Here is a 9821-nt window from a genome sequence, read left to right as displayed (position 1 = left end):
TCAGGGGTGGTACGGTGGAGAAGCAGCCAAAGATTGGAATGCCCAGTTTGGCGTTTCCCAGAGCCGGCGCGGTGGCAGACCGGCAGATGAAGTTTCTCGTTTGCTCTTCCAGAACCGAGAACTACAGCAACAGATGGCTCAAATGCAAGAGCGAATGGATGCTCTATGCCGAGAATGGAGACGGAGGCAACAATCCCCAGTGAGATTGCCGCCGCTGCCGCCGCAGCCCAGCTTTCCTCCTCAAGTCCCGCCACAAGTGCCGCCGCAAGCGCTGCCGCAAGTCAGACCGCGGCTCTATATTTATAGCCAAGTTCTGGAAAGCTTTCCTCAAACTGGTAGGAGTTGAATAAGGTCTGTCAAGTGCATTACACCCCCAAACAGATGGACAGTCGGAAAGAGTGAATGCTGTACTAGAATGTTATCTCCGATGTTATGTGAATTATCATCAAGATGACTGGGTTGATCTATTGCCTTTAATCACTCTCGCTGAAATCTCCTGCAAGTCGCCGCGACTTCACGGTGCCCGGTAGGCAGTCCGGCTTGCCCTTGCTGAATTCACTACGACACACCTGAGACGCAACACTTCGCTGACATGGCTACCCGGGGGTCTCTGGAAGAATTCGACCCCACCAAACCGGGTGGCTGGAAGAGCTACGCGAGCCGGCTGGCCTTCTACCTCGGCACCAACGATATCACCGATGTCGGGAAGAAGCGCTCCGCCTTCCTCAGCGTGTGCGGGGCCCAGACCTTCGACCTCGCTCAGTCCCTGCTGGCTCCCGCCGAACTGGAGGCGACGCCATTTCCTGCGATCATGGCGGCGCTGGGGAGCCATTTCAACCCCCAGCCAACTCGGGCCACCCGCCGCTTGGCGTTCCACCTGCGGGACCAGGGACCAGGGGAATCTGCAGCTGCATACATCGCCGCTCTACGCACGGCCGCCCGTTCCTGCGAGTTCCCAGACCTCAACGACCGGCTGTGCGACCGCTTCGTGTTTGGCCTGCTGAGCGACAAGTTGCGGCGCCGGCTCCTCGCCAAGAAGGACCTCGCGCTGACCGCAGCCTTCGAGGAAGCCACCGCGGCCGAATCCTCCGCCCGGCCCAGACGTCTGGGTGACCGGGCCACACCGATTCCCCGCGATCCGGTTCCAGTCCACCACGAGAGCACCAGCGACGCAGCCTCCAGCGACGAGGACGAGGCTCACAAACTGAGCGACCACGGGGCCTCTCGGGGGCGCTGGGCTTGGGGCACCACAGACCGACCGTGCGCGAGCTGTGGCGAGCGACACGACCGCCGCTCCTGCCGGTTCCGCGACGCCTCTTGCCGAGCTTGCGGCAGGGTCGGCCACATTGCCAAAGTCTGTCGCTCGGCGCCAAAGGGTCGGTCCTCGCACCCAGCCAGGAAAGACGGCGCCCCGCGCCCCACCCACGACTTGGACGCCGACGAGCCCACCAGCGGCCGCCGGGGTCGCCGTGATACCGAGTTGCACAGCGTCTCCCTCCACAAGGTGCACGGGGCAGACAAGGTCGCCATCGTCGTCAAGATCGGCGGTGCGCCTTGCGAGATGGAAGTGGACTCCGGGTCGGCTCTCTCCATTATATCGATGGACACGTACCGCGACCTGGGCCGTCGCTCTGCCTCCCTCCCCGAGCTGCGACCATCCCGCGTCACCATTTGGGACTATCAGCGGCACCGGGTGCCGGTCCGGGGGGAGGCCCGCGTGCCCGTTCGATTCTGGGCCCGTTCTGGACGCCTCCGCCTCATCGTGGTCGAGGAGCCTCGCGCGAGCCTCCTGGGGCTCGACTGGTTTCCGGAGCTCGGCCTTCATATCGGCGGCATCCACCACATCAGCCAGGCCGCCCTCGACGACAATTGGGCGGAGTTCGAGGACGTGTGGAAGGGCCCACTGGGCTGCTACAAGGGGCCGCCGGTCTGCCTGCACGTCGACCCCTCCCCTGCGCCCATCCGCCTCAAGCCTCGCTGCGTCCCCTTCACCCTCAAGCCCCAGATCGACGCGGAGCTTGACCGTCTCGTCGCTCAGGGGGTACTGGTACCGGTCCCCAACGCCCCCTGGGAGACCCCAATCGTGACGCCGCTCAAGCCCAACGGGGACGTCCGCATCTGCGCGGACTACAAATGTACTATTAATACTGCGCTGCGGCCGCACGCCTACCCCGTGCCCGTTGTCAGCCACCTCCTGGCCTCCCTTGCTGGGGGTCAGGTGTTTGCCAAACTGGACCTCGCTCAGGCTTACCAGCAGCTGCCCGTGGACCCTGAGTCGGCCGAGGCGCAGACGATTGTCACTCACCGGGGTGCCTTCCGGGTGACGCGCCTACAGTTCGGAGTCAGCACGGCCCCGGGCATCTTCCAGAATTTGATGGAAGACCTCCTGAAGGGCTTGCCTGGCGTTGTCCCGTACTTCGACGACGTCTTGATTGCCGCAAGCTCCGAGGACGAGCTCCTGGATCGTGTCCGCCGGGTGCTCCGCTGTTTCCGAGATGCCGGGTTGACGGTCAAGCGAGAAAAGTGCCAGCTGGGCCTGCCGCAGGTGGAGTTCCTGGGCTACTTGATCGACGCAGAGGGCATCCATCCCACGCCCGACAAGATCAAGGCGATCCACAACGCCCCGCCGCCCTGAAGCAAACAGGAGCTCCAGTCGTTCCTCGGCCTGCTGAACTTTTACCACGCCTTCCTCCCTAACAAGGCGTCGGTTGCCGAGCCGCTCCACCGGCTCTTGGACAAATCCTCCCCATGGGCGTGGGGTAAGTCGCATCAACGGGCGTTCGAGGCTACCAAAGCCCTCCTGTCTCCCTCCAGCTTGCTCGTCCATTTCGATGAGAAGCTTCCCGTTGTGTTAACATGCAATGCCTCGCCCTACGGTGTCGGAGCGGTTCTGAGCCACCAGCTGCCAGGCGGTCGGGAGGCCCCGATTGCCTTCTACTCCCGGACCCTCTCCACTGCAGAGAGGAACTACGCGCAAATCGACCGGGAGGCGCTCGCCGTCGTGGCCGGCGTGAAGAAGTTCCACGACTACGTTTATGGCCGCCCCTTCTCCGACCACAAGCCACTTTTGGGGTTGTTCGTGTCGGATTGTCAGACACCACAAATCCTGTCCCCCCGCATGCTCCGGTGGTTGATTTTTCTCAACGACTACGACTTCCGGCTACTGCACCGCCCCGGGTCCAGCATCGCGAACGCCGACACACTCAGCCGTTTGCCGCTCAAGGACTCCGACCCGGACCCATCCCCGGCCTACAACGTCATGCTGCTGGAGACCCTGCCTGAACCGCCTCTGCATGCCTCGGACATTGCGGCTCACACGGCGAAGGACCGCACCCTTGCCCGCGTTTTGAACTGGGTGGGGAAGGGGTGGCCGGCGGCCAGGCCGGAGGGCGAATTCAAGCCCTTTTTCACGCGGCAGCATGAACTCTCGCTGAACAAGGGGTGTCTGCTCTGGGGGAACCGCGTCGTGGTTCCAGCCAAACTGCGCACCAAGGTCTTGGACGCCCTGCATGCCTGCCACCCAGGCATAGTGCGCATGAAGGCCCTGGCGAGGAGCTATGTGTGGTGGCCGGGCATAGACGCTGCTGTGGAAGAGTGGGTGAGTCGCTGCCAGCCGTGCCAAGAGTCGCGGCCCGAGATGCCGTGAGCCCCGACCCACCATTGGGAGTCCACCCACAAGCCCTGGTCCCGCCTCCACATTGACTTTGCCGGCCCGTTCCAGGGCAAAACTTTCCTGATCGTGGTGGACTCCTACTCCAAGTGGCTGGAGGTTTCTGATGTATGCTCTATGACCTCGCGAGTGGTGGTTCGAGAACTGCGGAAGCTTTTTGCCACCCATGGGTTGCCAGACACTGTGGTCTCCGACAACGGGGCCCAATTTACGTCCGCGGAGTTCCAAGAGTTCTTGGCCAAAAACGGAATCCGCCACACGACCTCGGCCCCGTTCCACCCTGCCACTAACGGACAGGCGGAGAGAATGGTCCGCACGACCAAGGAAGCGATGCGGCGCATTGAGCGCAACGACTGGGACAGGGGGCTGGCAGAATTCCTCCTGTACCAGCACACCACGCCCAACTCCACCACTGGAAAAAGCCCCGCGGAGCTCCTCATGGGCCGCCGGCCAAAAACGCCACTTGACCGGCTATACCCCGACCTTGCGCCAGAACGCCCTCGCCACCGAGAAGAACCAGCAACCCCATGGGTCGTAGAGCAGGATGCCCCCGTCTATGCCCGTAACTATGGAATGGGCCCAGCCTGGATTCCGGCTACCGTGCAGGACGCAACCGGCCCAGTATCCTACCGGGTTGCCACCCCCGAGGGTCGAGTCCTTCGGCGACACATCGATCAGCTGCGCCGCCGACTGGCTGACGAGCCCGACCGTGCCGCTGCCACAGAAGCTCCAGAGCTTCCCAGAGTGCCAGAACAAGCCGCACCAGGGGAGAGCGAGCCGAGCGAGGAGCGCCTGTCTGCCGGCACGCACAGAGAGCTCCTGGAAGCCGTTTCTCCCACCTCCTGCGAACCCGGGCCGGCTGCTGCCACAGACGCGGCCCCACCACCCACAACACCAGTTCCGGTACCGCGTAGGTCGCAGCGGTTACGAACACGACCCCGCCACCTGAAAGACTTTGTGTGCTCTTGAGTGTTTGGACTTAGGGGGGAGGGGTGTAATGTATGGGCATCAGTTAAGACCATAGCGAAGGAAGCCCAGGAGCTTGAGTCCTGGGCGAAGGATCCTAAGCCCTGCTCGCATGATTGGCCACAGCCAACACATCCTATTGGCCCTAAGCCAGGTCATGCCATTGGTGACCTGGGGGTTGTTTTCCCCCTATCACGGATCAGGGGGGGAGCGGCCACCTGGGACCAGGGGAGCATATAAGCAGGGCCAGGTTGTATAGTTCCCCAGTTCCATCTGTTATTGCTGAGATCAATAAAGCTGTGTTGTTGTTGGAACTCCGTCTCGACCTCGTGTGTCCTCCCCACGCGGACCTAACACAAACCATCCAGTCTACGTGGTCTTGGTTAACTGAAAACTTAGAACGGGCTAAAAGAAAACTTTAAAAGTCACTTACGAGTGACTTTTAAAGAAAACTGATTAGGGATGTGCATTTGGTATAAAGCTCAAGCAGACAAGCATCGGTCCCTTGGCTGGACGCTCAGGGTGGGTGATCTGGTATATCTCTCTACCAAAAATCTATGTTCTCAGCGACCCTCCAAAAAACTGAGTGAACAATACATTGGTCCTTTTCCTATCACCCGAGTTATTAATGAAGTCACAGTGGAGCTGCAACTCTCCAAGAAGTTGAAAAGAGTCCATCCAGTTTTTCATGTCAGTTTATTAAAACGGTATGTGCCCGTGTCTCAGTGGCATCCAGAAGAGCCTCCAGAGGTTCCTGAAATGGTGGGGGGGGAGGAGTACCGTGTGGTTTCCAAGATCCTTTATTCCCGCATTCATAGGGGGGGCTTGGAATACCTAGTCCGTTGGAAACATTTCAGTCCCGCCCATGACAAATGGGTTAAACATCATCACATCTCCGCCCCTAGCTTGCTGCGTCAATTCCATGCTACGTATCCAGATAAACCTGCCCCATCAGCTGAGGTGGGGAGGGGGGAGCCCTAGGGGGGGCAGAATGTGAGCTGCAGGCTGAGAGCACAGCTGGAGTCAAGGTCGAGTAGCTCAGAGGTTTGTTATGATGGCCTGCACCCCGGCGCAATAACTGTAATCTATCATGGGAACCAGGCTCAGCCTGGTATCCAACGGTGCCTTTCTGATGTATATGTTTCAACCTGTCCGCTTCCCCGCACTTGAGTCCTAGTACCTTTTCCTATAAGTTGCTGCTATACACCTTATGCTTCCCAAATAAACTGCTTCTTAGACGACTCTGTCTGGATGTTCTGTTGTTTGGGATTTGACAGGTGGACTCAGACCTTACGATTGGACTCTATGACATTGAAGTCCCTTCCCTCCCCAAACCCCACCCTCTGCAGGCTCCACCCCCAAAACCTCCCGTCAGTGGTGAAGAGGGACCTGGCAACCCTATTGTCTCCCCCACCCCACCCCGTCCATCAGCAGGTTTCCCATGGAACAGGAGGGAAGAAGGAAGGAGGCCGTGTCAAATAGGATTGCACATTAGAGGCAGGGCCGGATTTAGGTTTGATGAGGCCCTAAGCTATTGAAGGTAATGGGGCTCTTTACATGTCCAGCTGTCCTTTACATGTCCAGCTGTCCTTTGTCAACAACAAATTGTCACTGTTTTTTGTGTTGAATATATGCTATATGGTAATTTATGGACCTAATAGGTATCTAAAGCCATTTGCTGTATGTAGGTTTTATTTTATTTGTTTTTTATCTTATATTTTGTAAATGTTCATCCAGGTGTTTTTTTTCCTTTAAAATTTTTGGGGGGGCCCAAGAGAGTGGGGCCCTAAGCTATAGCTTGTTTAGCTTATACATAAATCCGGCACTGATTAGATCATTAGAGGGAACCCAATCACAGGAGTTGCTTCAGAGGCTGGTTTTCTTTCAGATTCTCCTCAGCATTGGGCAAAGGGCATAAAAGCAGTCCCTGACTGCAGCTAAACTCCATTACAGTTAGAGATTTCTGGAATGTGTACTGCTAAGCTTTAGCTGCTGCTCTGAGCCTCTGAAGGTCTGCCGCTGCTGCTGCCTGAGAGTCTGTGAATGGAGCTGCATTGGAACCTACTTGCCTGCCTGCCTGCCTGGAGAAGATTGGCAGTTCTTCTATGGACAGGCACCATCAGCAGTGGAGGGCTTTTGGTGCCTCTAGCTTTAAAAAAATCCCCCCCCCCCAGGATAACTGGATAACTTCCCCATGGGCTATAATGACGCGGAATAATTTCGGATTCCTGAATAAACCCAAATCCGAATACCATATTGGTATCGGAATTCAGGGATATCAGGCATACTGATACTTTTTGGCTCCAATATACCTGAATCCAAAAAAATACTGGGTTTTTTTAATGTGTGTGTGTGTTAAGTGCCATCGAGTCGCTTCCGACTCATGGCGACCCTATGAATGAAAGTCCCCCCAAATGTCCTATCTTTGACAGCCTTGCTCAGATCTTGCAAATTGAAGGCTGTGGCTTCCTTTATTGAGTCAATCCATCTCTTGTTGGGTCTTCCTTTTTTCCTGCTGCCCTCAACTTTTCCTAGCATGACTGTCTTTTCCAGTGACTCTTGTCGTCTCATGACAAAATACGATAGCCTCAGTTTAGTCATTTTAGCTTCTAGGGTCAGTTCAGGCTTGATTTGATCTATAACCCACTGATTTGTTTGTTTGTTTTTTGGCAGTTTTTTTAATGCACACCCCTAAAACTGATCCCAAAACTGAAGTGGCTCAGCATGAAGCATTAGCGTGTTACCTGTCATGAAGTCTTCAGGTTGCCAAGTCACACACTGAAAAAGACATTTTGTACTCCTCGTTATCAAAATCCTTTTTTATTGTTTATCTTCCCAGTTAATGGCACTGTTTCCTGTTAGGAAAAGGCCATTTTATTATGGGGCTGATCAAGACTGTGTCTCACCTGTATCTTACTGAGAACGTCGTTAAAAAGGAATATAAGCGACTTACTGGCGCCAGGTTTTTAAAATAATGAGGTAATAAGGAAAAGAACACTTGGCAGGCTTTCAGAAAAGAAGATATGCCTGTGTTGAGTACCTGGGAATTATGTTATTTTCCCTCAGTCTACCAAGTGATTAAGCAGTTAGCTCAGAAGTACGGACTTTACAGCCCGCTGATTCCCCAAGGTCGTCCAATAATTGGCAGATGGGAGAAGTTCCATCCTATCAACTTTCAGAATTGCACAGGCTGTCTGCCTGCTTGACAGAGCAATGCAATAGATGAATTCAGCTTACACTGACAATGGACTGCATAGCAATCAGACAAATCCATCAAATGCTCTTTTAAAAAAAATACAACGCGCTTTTCTTTTTCCTGTGAGGCAATCAATTCCTTTGTTGCCTTATGGATAGCAGATGCATCCCTTGCCTTTCACTTCTCCAGAGGAATGACTCCATACTGGTGTGACTGTAATATTTTATTCTAACTCTTTTTCACTCCTATCGACTGCATGACACATGTGCAAGAACGGTGGTCCATAACTGTTTCTACTTCCTGTTCCTTCACAGTACATGTGGAACAATGCGTGAGCCAAGCCTGCCCCCGCCCCTCTCCCCAGCTTCCACACACTTCAATATGCCAGCCATACTTTCCTGGATATATGCCGAAGTCCTAAAATGAATGCTTGGTTGGGCTGCAAAAATGCATTGCCTCTGCACTACACCAGCATGGTGTAGTGGTTAAGAGCAGCGGACTTTAATCTGGAGAACCCACTCCTCCACATGAAGCCTGCTGGGTGACCTTGGGCTAGTCACAGTTCTCTCTGAACTCTCTCCACCCACCTACCTCACAAAGTGCCTGTTGTTGGGGGTGGGAGGAAGGGAAGGCGATTGTAAGTCACTTTGAGGCTCCCTACACTAGAGAAAAAATGGGGTATAACAGCCAACTCTTTTAAATAGGGAGCTCAAACTTGCCTCCCTGCTTGTGTACACCCATTACTTTTATTTTATGCTGAATCTGTGTGCACAAGGGGAAGCAATTTATACTACTTACTTTAAATATTCATTCAGTATTAACAACTGGTTGGAGGAAAAATTACATAAATCTTATGGCATTTAAATTACCAGTTGAGTTGGCTCCTGACAGATCACTGACCCCTTGTCATTAAAAGCCAAAGAACTGTCATTTTAAAATGAATCTGTATTAAAATGCAACTTTGTAGCACTTACAACAGTCCTGCTTGCACAATGAATCCCCTTTAATAAAAATTTAATGCTTTGCTTCAACATCTGATTTACCTCAAGACTGCCTCCATGTTTCCATTTATGTATCCTGCCTGCTAGCACGATATATACTTATATGCTGACTTTCTCTACCACTTAAGGAAGAATCAAATCGGCTTACAATCAACTTCCCTTCCCCTCCCCACAACAGACACCCTGTGAGTTAGGTGGGGCTGAGAGAGCTCTAAGAGAGCTGTGACTAGCCCAAGGTCACCCAACTGGCTTCATGTGTAGGAGTGGGGAAACCAACCAGGTCCACCAGATTAGCCTCCGCAGCTCATGTGGAGCAGTGGGGAATCAAACCGGTTCTCCAGATTATAGTCCACCACTCCAAACCACTGCTCTTAACCACTACATTACGCTGGCTACAGTTTGGTGGAAAAGCCAAGCCCACTGAAGTCTAGCTTTTATTACAATAAATGTATTGCTAAACTATGCAGCTTCAGACAACAGGTAGAAACTCATATGACTGAATATTCCACCATTCAAAATAACCCACCCACCCCCAACTAGATTCAGACATAAGTGTTGCCAAGTCACAACAGACTTACAGCAGCCCCAGCAAGGGGCTTTCAAGGCAAGTGAGAAGCAGAGGTGGTGGGCCTCTGCATAGCCTTCCTTGGCAGTCTCCCATCCAAGTACCAACTCGGCTTAGCTTCTGAGATCTGACAAGGCTACACCATGTCACCTTTCCTCCCAATCCCAACTAGGTTACAAGAGGAAATTCTTACATGGTAACATTTCACCAGAATTAAATGTTTGGGCAAAATTTCACATCTGGGCCAATTCAGATGAAAAGGCAGGATAGAAAACGGTTCATAAAAATAAATGAATATAAATAAATTCAAAAACTGAGTAAAAAATGCATAGAACTTAGACCCAAACAAAATACTGTCCTCCATATTTTATTTTATTTACTTCATTAATAGTCCTCCTTCCTTACTGACACTCTAAATGGATT

General features: G+C 53.6%; 1 pseudogene; it reads left to right on the top strand.

The window, feature by feature from the left end:
* Nucleotides 1-592: 592 nt before the first annotated feature.
* Nucleotides 593-4639, top strand: LOC130475062 (uncharacterized protein K02A2.6-like; annotated as a pseudogene).
* Nucleotides 4640-9821: the final 5182 nt, after the last annotated feature.

The sequence above is a fragment of the Euleptes europaea genome, chromosome 1 (assembly GCF_029931775.1).
Source record: "Euleptes europaea isolate rEulEur1 chromosome 1, rEulEur1.hap1, whole genome shotgun sequence".
NCBI lineage: Eukaryota > Metazoa > Chordata > Lepidosauria > Squamata > Sphaerodactylidae > Euleptes > Euleptes europaea.
Note: the sequence above shows the minus strand (reverse complement) of the source record. Positions and strands in the feature narration are given on the sequence as shown.